This window comes from Clarias gariepinus, chromosome 26, assembly GCF_024256425.1.
Source record: "Clarias gariepinus isolate MV-2021 ecotype Netherlands chromosome 26, CGAR_prim_01v2, whole genome shotgun sequence".
Classification (NCBI taxonomy): domain Eukaryota; kingdom Metazoa; phylum Chordata; class Actinopteri; order Siluriformes; family Clariidae; genus Clarias; species Clarias gariepinus.
In genome coordinates, this window is record NC_071125.1 from 24,547,501 (window position 1) to 24,560,000 (window position 12,500).

General features: G+C 41.0%; 1 protein-coding gene across 2 annotated transcripts in view; it reads right to left on the reverse strand.

Annotated features, from left to right (window-relative positions):
• Positions 1 to 11,563: 11,563 nt before the first annotated feature.
• Positions 11,564 to 12,500, reverse strand: part of klhl24b (kelch-like family member 24b) — an 18,681-nt gene continuing 17,744 nt past the window's right edge. For both annotated transcript variants that reach the window (XM_053487545.1, XM_053487544.1), the window contains exon 7: positions 11,564 to 12,500. This exon is cut by the window's right edge and continues 1,349 nt beyond it. The gene's annotated coding sequence lies outside the window, so the exon portion shown is untranslated.

A 12,500-nucleotide genomic window follows, 5' to 3' on the forward strand; every position in this document is an offset into this window, starting at 1 on the left:
AAAAAGTCTTTTTAAAAAACACTTTACTGTAATATACTGTGTATAGCCAATTGTGTTAGTGTTCTAGTACCTAGACAATGTTTGTTGAACTTATGAACAAATTGGACTTATGAACGAGCTCTCGGAACAGAACTCATTCGTATGTAGAGGACTTACAGAATCAAACCATCAAGCGTGAAAGCGCCGGCTTGGTGACGTCACACCAGGCCTGAAACTTTGGTCATGGCCTTCCATGTTAGTGGGCTGCATGGCAGTCTGGGAAATTAAGTTCCTTGATCACATACATGTTGGATGTACAACAGTCTACTGTATAAGCAAAGTAACAGTTTAAAAGAACATTAATGACTTGTATCGGAATTCCGTAGGACTTCAAAGGTGTTCTGTAGACAGAGCACGCGGACGTTCTACAGCGTTCGATCAAAGTGGTATGAAGGTTCTTTACAACGTTTTTTCTTGCAGGTAAACTGATGATATTTGAGCAAAACAAAGCGCACTGCCGAACGTGTCGAATAAAGGCAGCTCTGTAACAGCGCCACCTAGCTAACCTAGCTAACAAACGTAGCATTAGCTAGCTAGTGCTCTTGACGATAAGCTGACTAGCTAACCAATTCAGACATCACCATGGCGACGTTCTCCACTGATGTCAGAGTGACGCGTCTCTCCCAATCGCCAGTCGATAAATTAGAAACACAGGGTCAGTACAACTCGTTACGAGGTATTCAGAGTGGAGTGAAGCACAATCGGAGCAATCAGAGTCCTGAATCCTGAATAAATAACAGATGGAGATCCAGCTCGAGGATACACACAGATGCACACACATACAGTCAGTACACACACACACACACACACGCACGCATGCACACACACACACACACACCACACACAGACTCTTGTTTGTGTAAAGTCATTATCATTTAACAGTTTGACGTCTCTCAGAATGTAAATATTGTTTCCGGGGATGAAAGATGGACAGATAATCGGTTTGTGAGTGTACCAGATGCGCCTGTCTGTCTCTCTCACATACAAACACACTAACACACAGCACATAAACACACACACACACACACACATACACAGCTTTCTATCTCATCCAAAGTTTCGAGAGGCAAGAAGTAGTTCCCATAGCAACAGCCTGTCTCCATCAGAACCGAGCTTTATCTTTTCCCGTTATATCGTTCTCAACTTGTGACTTTGTAAAGCAGCGTGATGATGATGCGTGTGTGTGTGTGTTTATTTGTGTGTGTGTGTGAAAGATGGTCTCCAGTTTGAACGACTCTCAGCCACCAATTAAGCTCCAATTAAGCTCTCCCTGTAGCGATGGTGAGGATTTCAAACAGATCCAGGCACAAGGACTCTCTCTCTCTCTCTCTCTTTCCTCTCTCTCTCTCTCTCTCTCTCTCTCTCTCTCAAGGTTCAGCACCGTTTTTACTGAAATTTGGAGTAGAACATATTTAAATAACTTTACATATTCTGTATTTTAACAAAAAACTTAATTAGCATAAATTAGCATAACGGTAAGCTGCTAGCTCTAAGCTTTTATTAGCTGTTAGCGCAGCTGCTTCAGTTCAAAACTAAAGAAGGTGAATTTTCCAGAACAGAAGCTCCATGTTGAGCCAAAACTGTTTATCACAGAGCTCTGAAAATTTCCCAGAATTCCCCAGGAGGAGGACGAGGAGTGAGCGGTCATTGGGTTTGGCTCTGTGTTACATCACACGGCAGAATGAAGGACAGATTTTAATCAGAGCTGGAAGGACACTGCACTGCTCACTGATGTTTCAGACTCCAGCATGGACATGACAGCAGTGTGTGTGTGTGTGTGTGTGTGTGTGTATAAAAGAGCTAAAACCGGCTTGATCCAGTCCTGTAGTGTGTGTGTTAGAGAGTGTGAAGCACTGCAGCTGCAAATCACAGTTTCATTTTAACGCACTCGTTATGGCTGATACGTTATTGTCGCCGTAGCAACGGCTCGGTCACAGGCACGTGTAGGGCATAAACATATTAATAAATATATTGATGTAGTGACAGGCTCTTAAAGTACACTAAGTTGTGTATGTGTGTGTGTGTGTGACGTCAGTGTGTAAGGAGTCTCCAGTGTCAGTGCTGTGTATCAGTCAGACTGTGAAGTGTCTCAGGGGAGTCGAGTGTGTGATGTGAGAGCAGCGAGAGAGGACACACACACACACACACACACACACACACCTTACATACTGCTGCAAAGCTCCTGTGCTGAGTTTATACATGACTGAGACGCACTGAGGAGTGTAACGCTACACTGACGTTATTTACACAATTAGTTTATTCATTTATTAATAAACCAATCTGTATTAATATAAACCTGGTACAGAGAATCATTCAACATCTGCTGATCAAAGAGAGAGAGAGAGAGAGAGAGAGAGAGAGGTTTCTTTCTATGTCTGTGTGTTATTATTCTGGTTGTATCTCTCTCTCTCTCTCTCTCTCTCTCTCTCTCTCTCTCTCTCTCTCTCTCCGCAGTCTTGTCATCGCTGCACTCTGTGTTTGTGAATTCGGTTCACAGTGCCACTGCGTTTCTCTCTCTCACACACACACACACACACACTCTGACTCTCTCTTTGTCTGGAACATGTAGGGGGCTTTCCACTGGCCCTGAGAGAGAGAGAGAGAGAGAGAGAGAGAGAGCAGCGTTCCTCAGGGCAGCTGTGACCTGAATGTGAGGCGTTAAATTAGAGGAGAACCGCAGCCTCCCGTTCAGACTGAACTCATTCATAAACTGCGAGAATGACAGAATGAGAGGAAGATGGAGGAGAGGAAGGACGAGGAAGGAGGATAAAAGAAAAGGGAGGAAGAGTGAGGAAGAGGAAGGATGAGAGAGAAGGAGGGAAGGCAAGTGAGGAAGAGGACGGACGAGGAAGGCGTCATTTAGAAGAGAAAGGACAAGAGTGAAGGAGGGATGAAGGAGGAAGAGTGAGGAAGAGGAAGGTTGAGTTAGGAGTGAGGAGGCGTAAGCGTCTCTGTGGATGAGAGTGTGTGTGTTCAGCCCGTCAGACTGTGTACTGAACAGGAAGCGTGAGAGCACCGCTGCACACCGCCGCCATCCTGCTCGTTACACTGCAGTGTGTAATTAAAGCGGGAAACACAGGCGTGTAATCAGAGCACATTAACACTGACTCATTCAGCCTCCTGCGCTTCTGTACACAGGAAGTGACGTCACAGGCGCACATGCACAGAGAGTGATTAAATCACGCGTCTTTATTATCTGCAGTAAAGCGTTCACTCGCTGATTTGGGGAGACGATTCTGCCTCGTCACAGAATAATAAAGTGTTGAATATCTGGTGTAATTTACGCTGCAGAACAGAACACCGTAGCATGGCTAATTTGTGTTGGCTCGCTGGTGCCACCTATCATCACGAGGGAGTATCGCACTGCATATGGTTAACGCAGGAAACTATGACAGTTAGAAATTTCTACTGAATGCGTATCACATTTGCACTACTGTAAAGTTTAAAAAAATTAACTTTACAGCCTGCGAGTGGCGCAGTGGTAAAGTGCTCGCCCTATCATCTGGAGGTCGCTGGTTCGATTCCCGAACGATGCTGTAACCTCTCGCAGCTGGAGGTCTAGAGAGAGCTGATTGGCCTGATTAGCTCTCACAGAGGGGAGGGGTGAGGGGTACTTGTGCTCCCACATTAATCACGGCTCTACAGCCAATCAGGGGCGTTTGTGAGCTCGCGCAAGCGGAAGGAGCGGATAGCGCTTTCCTCCGAGTGTGTTACTCCGCTCCTAATGGTGCGTGAGCAAACAGTTTGAAAAGATGCGGTCGGCTGACGTCACGTGGTTCGGAGGAAACACGTGATAGTCTTTGGCCCTCCCGGCTGAGTGGTAGTAGTAGCCTTAATGAGGGAGCCCCCTAGTGACGGGGAGAAATTGGACAGGACTAAATTAGGGAGAAAATCTGGAAAAAATCCCCGCCCCCCAAAAAAAACAATTGGTTCTCCTTCAAACTCCCCCCCCAACTCTCTTTCCATCTGCCCCACTTGTGTACAGTATCTACACTTTTCGACACAAAAAGAAGAAAAAAATACAAGGAAGTGTATTGCCTGATATTATTAACCATTTGGAGACACCGTAAAAGAGCAACCCACTCGCCTGCAGGTGGCGCTGTTGGCATTGTGGGATATACAGTACAGCGGCCCGCCTCTGTGTTTAGATACGCTGGCTTTCATACCTGAAAGTACAACATACCATGATCAAGATCAGCTTTTCCACAGAGTACAGGGGTCAAGTGGACTCGCACTCGGGTCTGAGTCCCTGGTGTGGGAGCATTTTTTTAATATATGTAATATGTATTTTTAAAACAGAGAGAGAGAGAGAGAGAGAGAGAGAGAGACTGCGCAGTCTCCTGATTGCAGTGCGGTGTTGAGTTCCTGAAGCTCACAGCAGGTGAAGTTAAACATAAATGAATAACTTTACCGCTCTATAAACACAACACTGACCTCTACAGGCAACTGACTGGAACTACACACACATAATTCATGCATTACAGGCAGGTGTCACCCACAGGTGAAGAAGATTAAGAATCTATTATTTGTCACATAGACTTTATACTTTTATAGTTAGGAAGCTGGAGTCAGGGCGCAGGGTCAGCCAGGATACAGCGCCCCCTGGAGCAGACAGGGTTAATGGCCCTGCTCAAGGGCTCAACAGTGGCAACTTGATGGTGCTGGGGCTCGAACCCCCGACCTTGCGATCTGTAGCCAAATCTGTTGGCACCTCACATGAAAACATATACCGTATGTTATCATTATACAATCGCATCAGTTAAGATGACCTCATTGATATATACTGTATATATACTCCTATATGGTTTAACCTCAATTCAATTCAATTCAATTCAATTTTATTTATATAGCGCTTTTAACAATGGTCATTGTCTCAAAGCAGCTTCACAAAGATGAAAGAAATTCACAAACCAAAAAAAAAAAAAAAAAAAAAAGTGTCTCTAGATAATAACGAGATGAATGAATGAAATTTCTCTGATGAGCAAGCCAACGGTGACGGCGACAGTGGCAAGGAAAAACTCCCTGAGATGGCAATAGGAAGAAACCTTGAGAGGAACCAGACTCAACAGGGAACCCATCCTCATCTGGGTGATAACAGATAGAGATGATATAACACCATGTGTGTTATGCAGCTGAGAGTACAATATAAACAGAAATTATTTAAATTAACATGAAGTCCAGTTCAGCATAGGGAGTCAGTGGGTGCAGAGGGCAGATGGGGTCTGGATCACTGGGAGCACAGGAGCAGGATGTGTAGCTCCAATCATAATAAGGCAGAATTCAGCTGGAGCTGGTCCTTCTCTGGATGCCTCAGAATCCTCACAGGGTTGGCCTTTATCTACTGAAGCTGGTACAATCTCCAGATGCCTCGGGATGGGTAGAAAAGTACAGAACAGATGGAGAGAATTAGCGTAGTTGCCATTCAGAAAAGATGTACTGAAGTAAGAGTTACGCGTATGCCAGATTAAAGAGATGCGTCTTGAGTCTACTTTTAAACTGGGAAACTGTGTCTGAGCCCCGAACACTGTCTGGAAGGCTATTCCAAAGTTTTGGAGCTAAATATGAAAAAGCCCTGCCCCCTTTTGTAGATTTTGAAATTCTGGGAACTACCAGAAGTCCAGAGTTTTGTGATCTTAAGGAACGTGGTGGATTATAGCGTATCAGAAGACTGGTTAGGTATGTGGGAGCTAAACCATTTAAAGCCTTGTATGTAAGTAATACTATTTTGTAATTAATTCTAAACTGAACAGGTAACCTCCTGGCAGAGGCAGCTGGGTTCTGCTGAAAAAAGAATGTAAAACTACACCAAAGCACAAAATCTTCTGCTCTTCCAGACTTTATAACATTTAGTAATGATTTCAATCAACAAACAATAAAGATTTACATTCGGGAGTTTTTCATTCTTTTTTGTTCTTTGCAATTTTGTAAAGTTACAGTTATGAAGCTGCACTGAAATCAAATGCAGTGTTTATGTGAAAATTTACACATACTGTAGCGTGAACTTCTTTGTCTATTGCACACACACACACACACACACACACACACACACACACACACAGTCCTATGCATTTGTAGTGGAACAACATTAAGGAGGTCTAAATTGAACAGCGTGACGTCATCATTTTGGTTCAATCTGTCCTCAACTCTGTTTTCTTTTCTCTCGTTTTATTCTTTACATTCCTAACACACACACACACACACACACACACACACACACACACACACACACACACACACACACCCAGACTTGTGCTGCTGCAATATAAACTCTAATCATATTTTTTCTCTAATCTTTGTTTCTGCTTTGTGTGAAATAAAACACCAGCTCTGTTCATAAAGACCTGCAGCAAAAACACCTGCAATGCACCTGATCCTGAAACTCAAACAAAATATATTGTTTTATACTGACACCTGCTGGTCAGGATTAGAATAACACGTCACATTAAACTGATTTGAGCAGTGTGCGTGTGTATGTTTGTGTGTGTGTGTGTGTGTGTGTGTGTGTGTGTGTGTGTGTGTGTGTGTGTGTGTGTGTGTGTGTGTGTGTTGGGGGGGGAGTCTGTAAGGATACATGAATGATGTTTATTTTGTATCTTGTAAACCTATTTATTTTCTTCTTTTTTTTTGTAGAGACTGAAATCCATTCCCATGTTTAATAGGACACTTTAATAAACAATAACTATTTATTTCACACATAATTTAATTCTGTGTACATTAAATGTTCACAAACACACACACATGAAGAAAAATATAAAAAAGATGCTTAGGATCACAAAATGAATTATTGATGCAATAATAATAATATAATAATAATAATAATAATAATAATAATAATAATAATCTTATTATTCAGTACAATTCAGCAGTAACAAACTCAAACATATAAATATCAAATGTTTTTCTTTTTTTTTTTGAGGTGTGACTCTTGTTGTTGTTATAAAGGATCTGCGTCTGTAATGTTTAATTACCCAGAGTCATATTTTAATTACAATAGTTAACTGTAGTTCTGTAACATTGCATCCTTAAATATATTTATTGTAGTATTAAAAACTTTTAGTCTAGTAAATAAGAGATGAGATTCAGCAGTATCACACTCGATGTTGTGCCGTTCTGGTTATTAATTCAATTCAATTAAATTTTATTTGTATAGCGCTTTCAACAATTGTCATTGTCACAAAGCAGCTTTACACAATCAATAGAATTATTTAAGTCTGTATGGAATGTGAGTGTGTGTGAATCAGAATGATCAGATCGTCCCTGATGAACGAGCCGAGTGTGACGGTGCTGAGGGAAAAACTCCCTGAGATGGTAATAGGAAGGAACCTCGAGAGGAACCAGACTCAACAGGGAACCCATCCTCATCTGGGTGATAACGGATAGCAGGGATTGATCTGCACTCATACTGTGTGTTAGGTGTGTTAGCCAGTTCAGCTATAACAGTTGATGTTAATTGTTAATGTTATTAGCGTACTGTGATGCGGTCGTAGGCACGAGGGCGAAGTCTGAGTACTGAAAATATCACGCGATGCTGATTTTCAGCGCAACAGCACGACCTTGAGTGTGATATCGCTTTTATACAACAGTTCCACAAACTCCATTTATCATTAACAGATTATGATTTTTTTTAATTTAATCAGTTATTTTTGCTCCGCCCACACAAATGCTTTAGCACACGGAGGAACTACAGTAACTAACTGCGACTGGTGGAGCTGGCGACCGACAGTTAGCGACCGATAGTTAGCGACCGACAGTTAGCGAGCGACAGTTAGCGAGCGACAGGAGTGAGAGTGGTGTTAAACTCTTAGCGGTACTCTGTAGACAAGGTGAGGAGAATAAACCATGCAGGTGGTGGACAGTCCTGAGAAACTCACCAGATCTACTTTATATTTACACTTATTACACTTTAGAATATCAGCTCTGTTAACTTCCAGGTTTTGGGGTCGAATCCCAAAAAGTGTTAAATGGAAAGTTTCTAACACTACAATAAGGGAGTACAATCTCCCTTGTTCCACACTCCAAGTAGTGCCCTTGATCAGGGGTTAGAGAGGAATTTGAGATTCAGCCTCGTGTTAGAAGCTGGTTAGCTTTGTAGCTAAGCCTTAGCCGTGAACAGAACGACGCGGGCGGTTCAGACGCGATTTAGAAGGACTTAGAAGTGATTAGTGCAGAGACGGCGTGTTGTTTAAGACGCCATAACGTTATCAGGTGTGTGTTCTTACTGAAAGTGTTTTTGGAGCGTACAGACCTACTCTCACCCACGCTGAGACACACAGTTAGTGTCATTAACCACTGGACATCACCTGGGACACGCCCACTCATACAGATAGTTACAGAGTATTTAATAGACAAAGTGGACAAAAGGGTATGAAGGACATTATCCTTACTCACAATTTTAAATGATTTAATTATTAAATAAAATAAAAAAGAACTGATTGCAGTAAAATCTAACCATACTGCTATCTTTATCCTTTAATACAAATACACAAAAACTTTGTGTTGCATGTGGTGCATTTAATAAATGACGTAGGTTTTTTCTTCTTTAACCTGCCACTAGGTGTTTAGTTCTCAGTAGTATTAATACCACAAGCCACGCCCAGCGGTGTGTTCCTGCTCTCAGAAGAACATTGCATCAGATGGTAAAGTTGTACCTGGAACATTCCTGCTCCTGAAGTCTATAATCATGCGTCACTCTTTATAATCGTTTACAAAAGAGTGAAATGGAATGTTAAACTCAATTCACTATCAGGTCAGAGATCAAAAGGAGAGATTTTATTCAAATATATGATGTAAACATGCGATTCATATAATAAAGTCAGTTTGAGCAAAAAGATCAACAACCTCAGAATTTATGTGGTAATGATTTGTAAGTATGTTTGGTCCTGTCTCGTGCCCTTTGTCTCCTGGGGACTGCGGGCTCCAGGCCCCCTGTGACCCCGTACACACGATACGCTCTATAGGAGACGAATAACGGAATAAATGGTTCTGGTTTAGTTCAGGTTTTCAGTTTGACACTTTGTTCAGGATTTCAGCTCCTCTGGTTCCCAGTTTTGTTGAGGTTTCGTTCTCACTTGCTGTTATTTTAACGCTAACACTATTACACGGTTTTGTTTGGAATATGATGCTAAAGCTAAGCCTGGCTTTTTGCTAACAATCCCAGAATCCCAGTGTTTTTGTGTTTTTGGTTCGTTAATAAACACGTGTTGAGGTTTACATCCGAGCTCCACAACGCTAACGCTACACAACATTCTTCCCGCTGCGAGCACACCCTCCCGCATGTTAATTAGCAATGATCATTTAATTACTGTTTATAATTGAACTGTTGTATAATTATATAAGAGGAAGCAGTTGAGTCCTGAGGGCACGCACGCGTCAGGATTATTCACAGATCATAAAGGTGTAGAAGCTTCAAAAAGCAACACAATGTAAGGATTATAGAAAGACAAACAGGAAGACGGGTGTGCTTCTCATCGTGCTGTGGATTTACCGAGAATCAGTCTGTAAGAAAAGGATGTAAACACATCATTATTGTGTCATTTATTTCTGGATCCAAAGCGCTGATTAAACCTCACCTCCGCACCTTTTCTACCTGTTCATCCTGCTCCAGCTGCTCAGAAGCTCCACAGGGTAAGGTCACCTCGCGGTTAACTCAAACCCACGTGAACGTCACACCCTGAGCTGAATGTGATCGAAGCACCAGATCAACGCCTTCCAGAAGATTATAACACTGAACTCCATACAGTGCATGTGTGTGTGTGTGTGTGTGTGTGTGTGTGTGTGTGTGTGTGTGTCCACAATGCTGGTGGCTTTACCTGTTGTGTAAAGATCTGTAATGGAATTATGGGAGACCCTGATGATCTTCTCAGATGTCCTCACTGCAGGATCTCCTAATCTGAGATGTTTTAGCTCCCAAACCAGGCAGTGATCCAACTGCTCATGATGCTCTCTACTGTCTCTCTGTAGAACCAGGGGAGGAAAGGTGGAAAAAGATGAGCTTTTCCTGGCTCTAGTGTTGGTGGACCAGCTGAGGTTCTCGACCAGGTGAAGACCCAGGAATTCAGTGCTCTTGGTAATCTCCACAGAGGAGATATAGAAGGAGATGTTCTGTGATTTTTGTTTTGTCGTGCCACAGTCTGTCAGTTCTCTCTGTGGTTCCTGCTGCTTTCAGGTCGTCCTGCAGCTCTTTTCTCGGCTTCTTTCTTCACCCTTTTCACCTGTTGAGAGATGATCAGTTACCTTCTCAATGTGTTGTGGATTTTTATGGACCTGGCTGAACTGACGGTGATGTTCAACATCTTCAAGCAGCTCTGTAACCACTGATTACTATCTTTTTTTTTCTTTTTTTTTTTTACACATCTTTAAACATATCTTTGTTTATATTTATGACGCCTCATATCTACACCACCATCACACAACATCTCATCTTCATTTGCTCCGGACGACTGATCGTACACACCTGACCCGTATCACACGTTCACTAATCACTGTGTTCTCCACACCTGGTCCACATCAGGACATGATTTCCTGATTGTTTACTGAACCAGTTTCTGGTTTCCTCGTCACCTGACCTCCACCTGCAGCGTGACTCACATTCTAAACCACACTTTGGATTAATTATAAGATTTTAATGAAAACCTGTTTTAAACCTGCACAATTAAGAAAGCCCGGACGTGTCAGGTGAAGGGAAACAGGAGCACGCGTATGGTCTCCGGTTCGGTTTCCTGTTAACACACATTAACACTTTTATTCTCTTCGAGACAGATGTGACCCATTTCAAGAGAAATTATTTCCTGTAAGTTTTTGGATTGGAATAAGGATTTACAAATATTTCAACACAACAAAACTAATTGTTATTATTTTATGTGGTTCTGGGTGTCTCTAAAAATTATTTCATTAACCAAGTGAGAGGTCAGGAAGATCTTTCTCAGGTTTCTATCATGTGCTTTATGGACCTGGGGAACACAACACCCCGGGGGGCACAGAAACCTAAATATTTGTTTCTGCTTACTTTATTTAAATAACTGTATTAATATTGTTTTGTCAAAACTTATTTTTACTGCTTACAAACTTTAGTGTGTTTTTTATATAATTTTTTTTTAATATAAAACATTATATACTGTACAGTAGTATATTATATCATTATTAATATTATTATTATTATTGTATGGTACTCTTGTTATAATTATTATTTTGGTTTTATTTTTAATAAAATGTGTTTTAGTTTTTGATAAAGAGTTAAAACATCAGTGTGTACATCAACACAAAACATCAGACTGGAAATAAAGTGCGTTTGGGACGACGCGTTACAAACCCTGATTAAATTGAACTTTATTAAAGCAGGTTCAGTACATTTTCACCTTAAACACACAAATCACTCAGAAAATACGGAAAACAGATGAGTGATGCATTTATACAGACACGAGGCCGTCAAATTAACACTCTGTAACTCTCACAAACTCTCAAACACTGACAAATGCGCACAAACTCTCATAAACTCTCACAAACACTCGCACTCTCTCATGCGTAATTCCCACAATGCACTGCACGAGTCGAGGGTTTCTCTTGCTACATTTTTTTAAGATGATGTTTAATCATGGCCAGTTAATGTACACGCGACCCAGATGATTATTAATTCTGGCACTTTGTAAGCGGCCCACAGCGTGACAGTCTTACACCACTGACCGCTCGCCCCAAAAATAGAATAAAATAAAAAATAAACCCACTCTCATATATCTGATATAAACTACATAATAAAGCGAGTAACATTAGCGTGTGTGTCCTGGATCTTTAGGTTTCAGGTTTTCACCAGCTGATTTATAACAATTTATTTGATGCTGTAGATCAGTTCATGAGGGCGAACAGTCCAGTGCAAAAGTTTGCATCCCTATTGGTTGATATTGCATATATGCTTGTCCACTTAAATGAAGAAAATCATCTGGTTTATCTGCAAATACATTACCAAAATAATTACCAAAGAACTGGAACACAACAATTAAAAACATGAGAAATAAAAGAATTGAAATAAATGCTTATGTATATACTGTATAATTTGTGCTCTATAATTCTGCCTTGTTCGAGGACTTTACAAAGGAAAAAAATTTATGTGTAAAATCAATTTAAGGATATCTACTGTATAATCACCAATAAGTAGGGAGGGGTGTACAAACTTTCTAACTCACTTGATTTTGATATTTTATACAAATAATTTCATTGTGACAAAAAAAAAACACAAAAAATTTGCCTAATGCAAATTCCTATTTTCTTTCATTTTGTCCTACGGGTGAACTGTCGCACTCAACTTTACAAACTGCTTAAATAAAGAGAAAAGAAAAGAAAATACTGTTGAAAAGAAAATTATATTTTTTTCTAAAATCTTAATTCTGATAAACACACACACACACACACACACTTGCATTCAATTTGTGGCTGCTACATCTTCAAAACTTTTTTTTCTTTTTTAATTA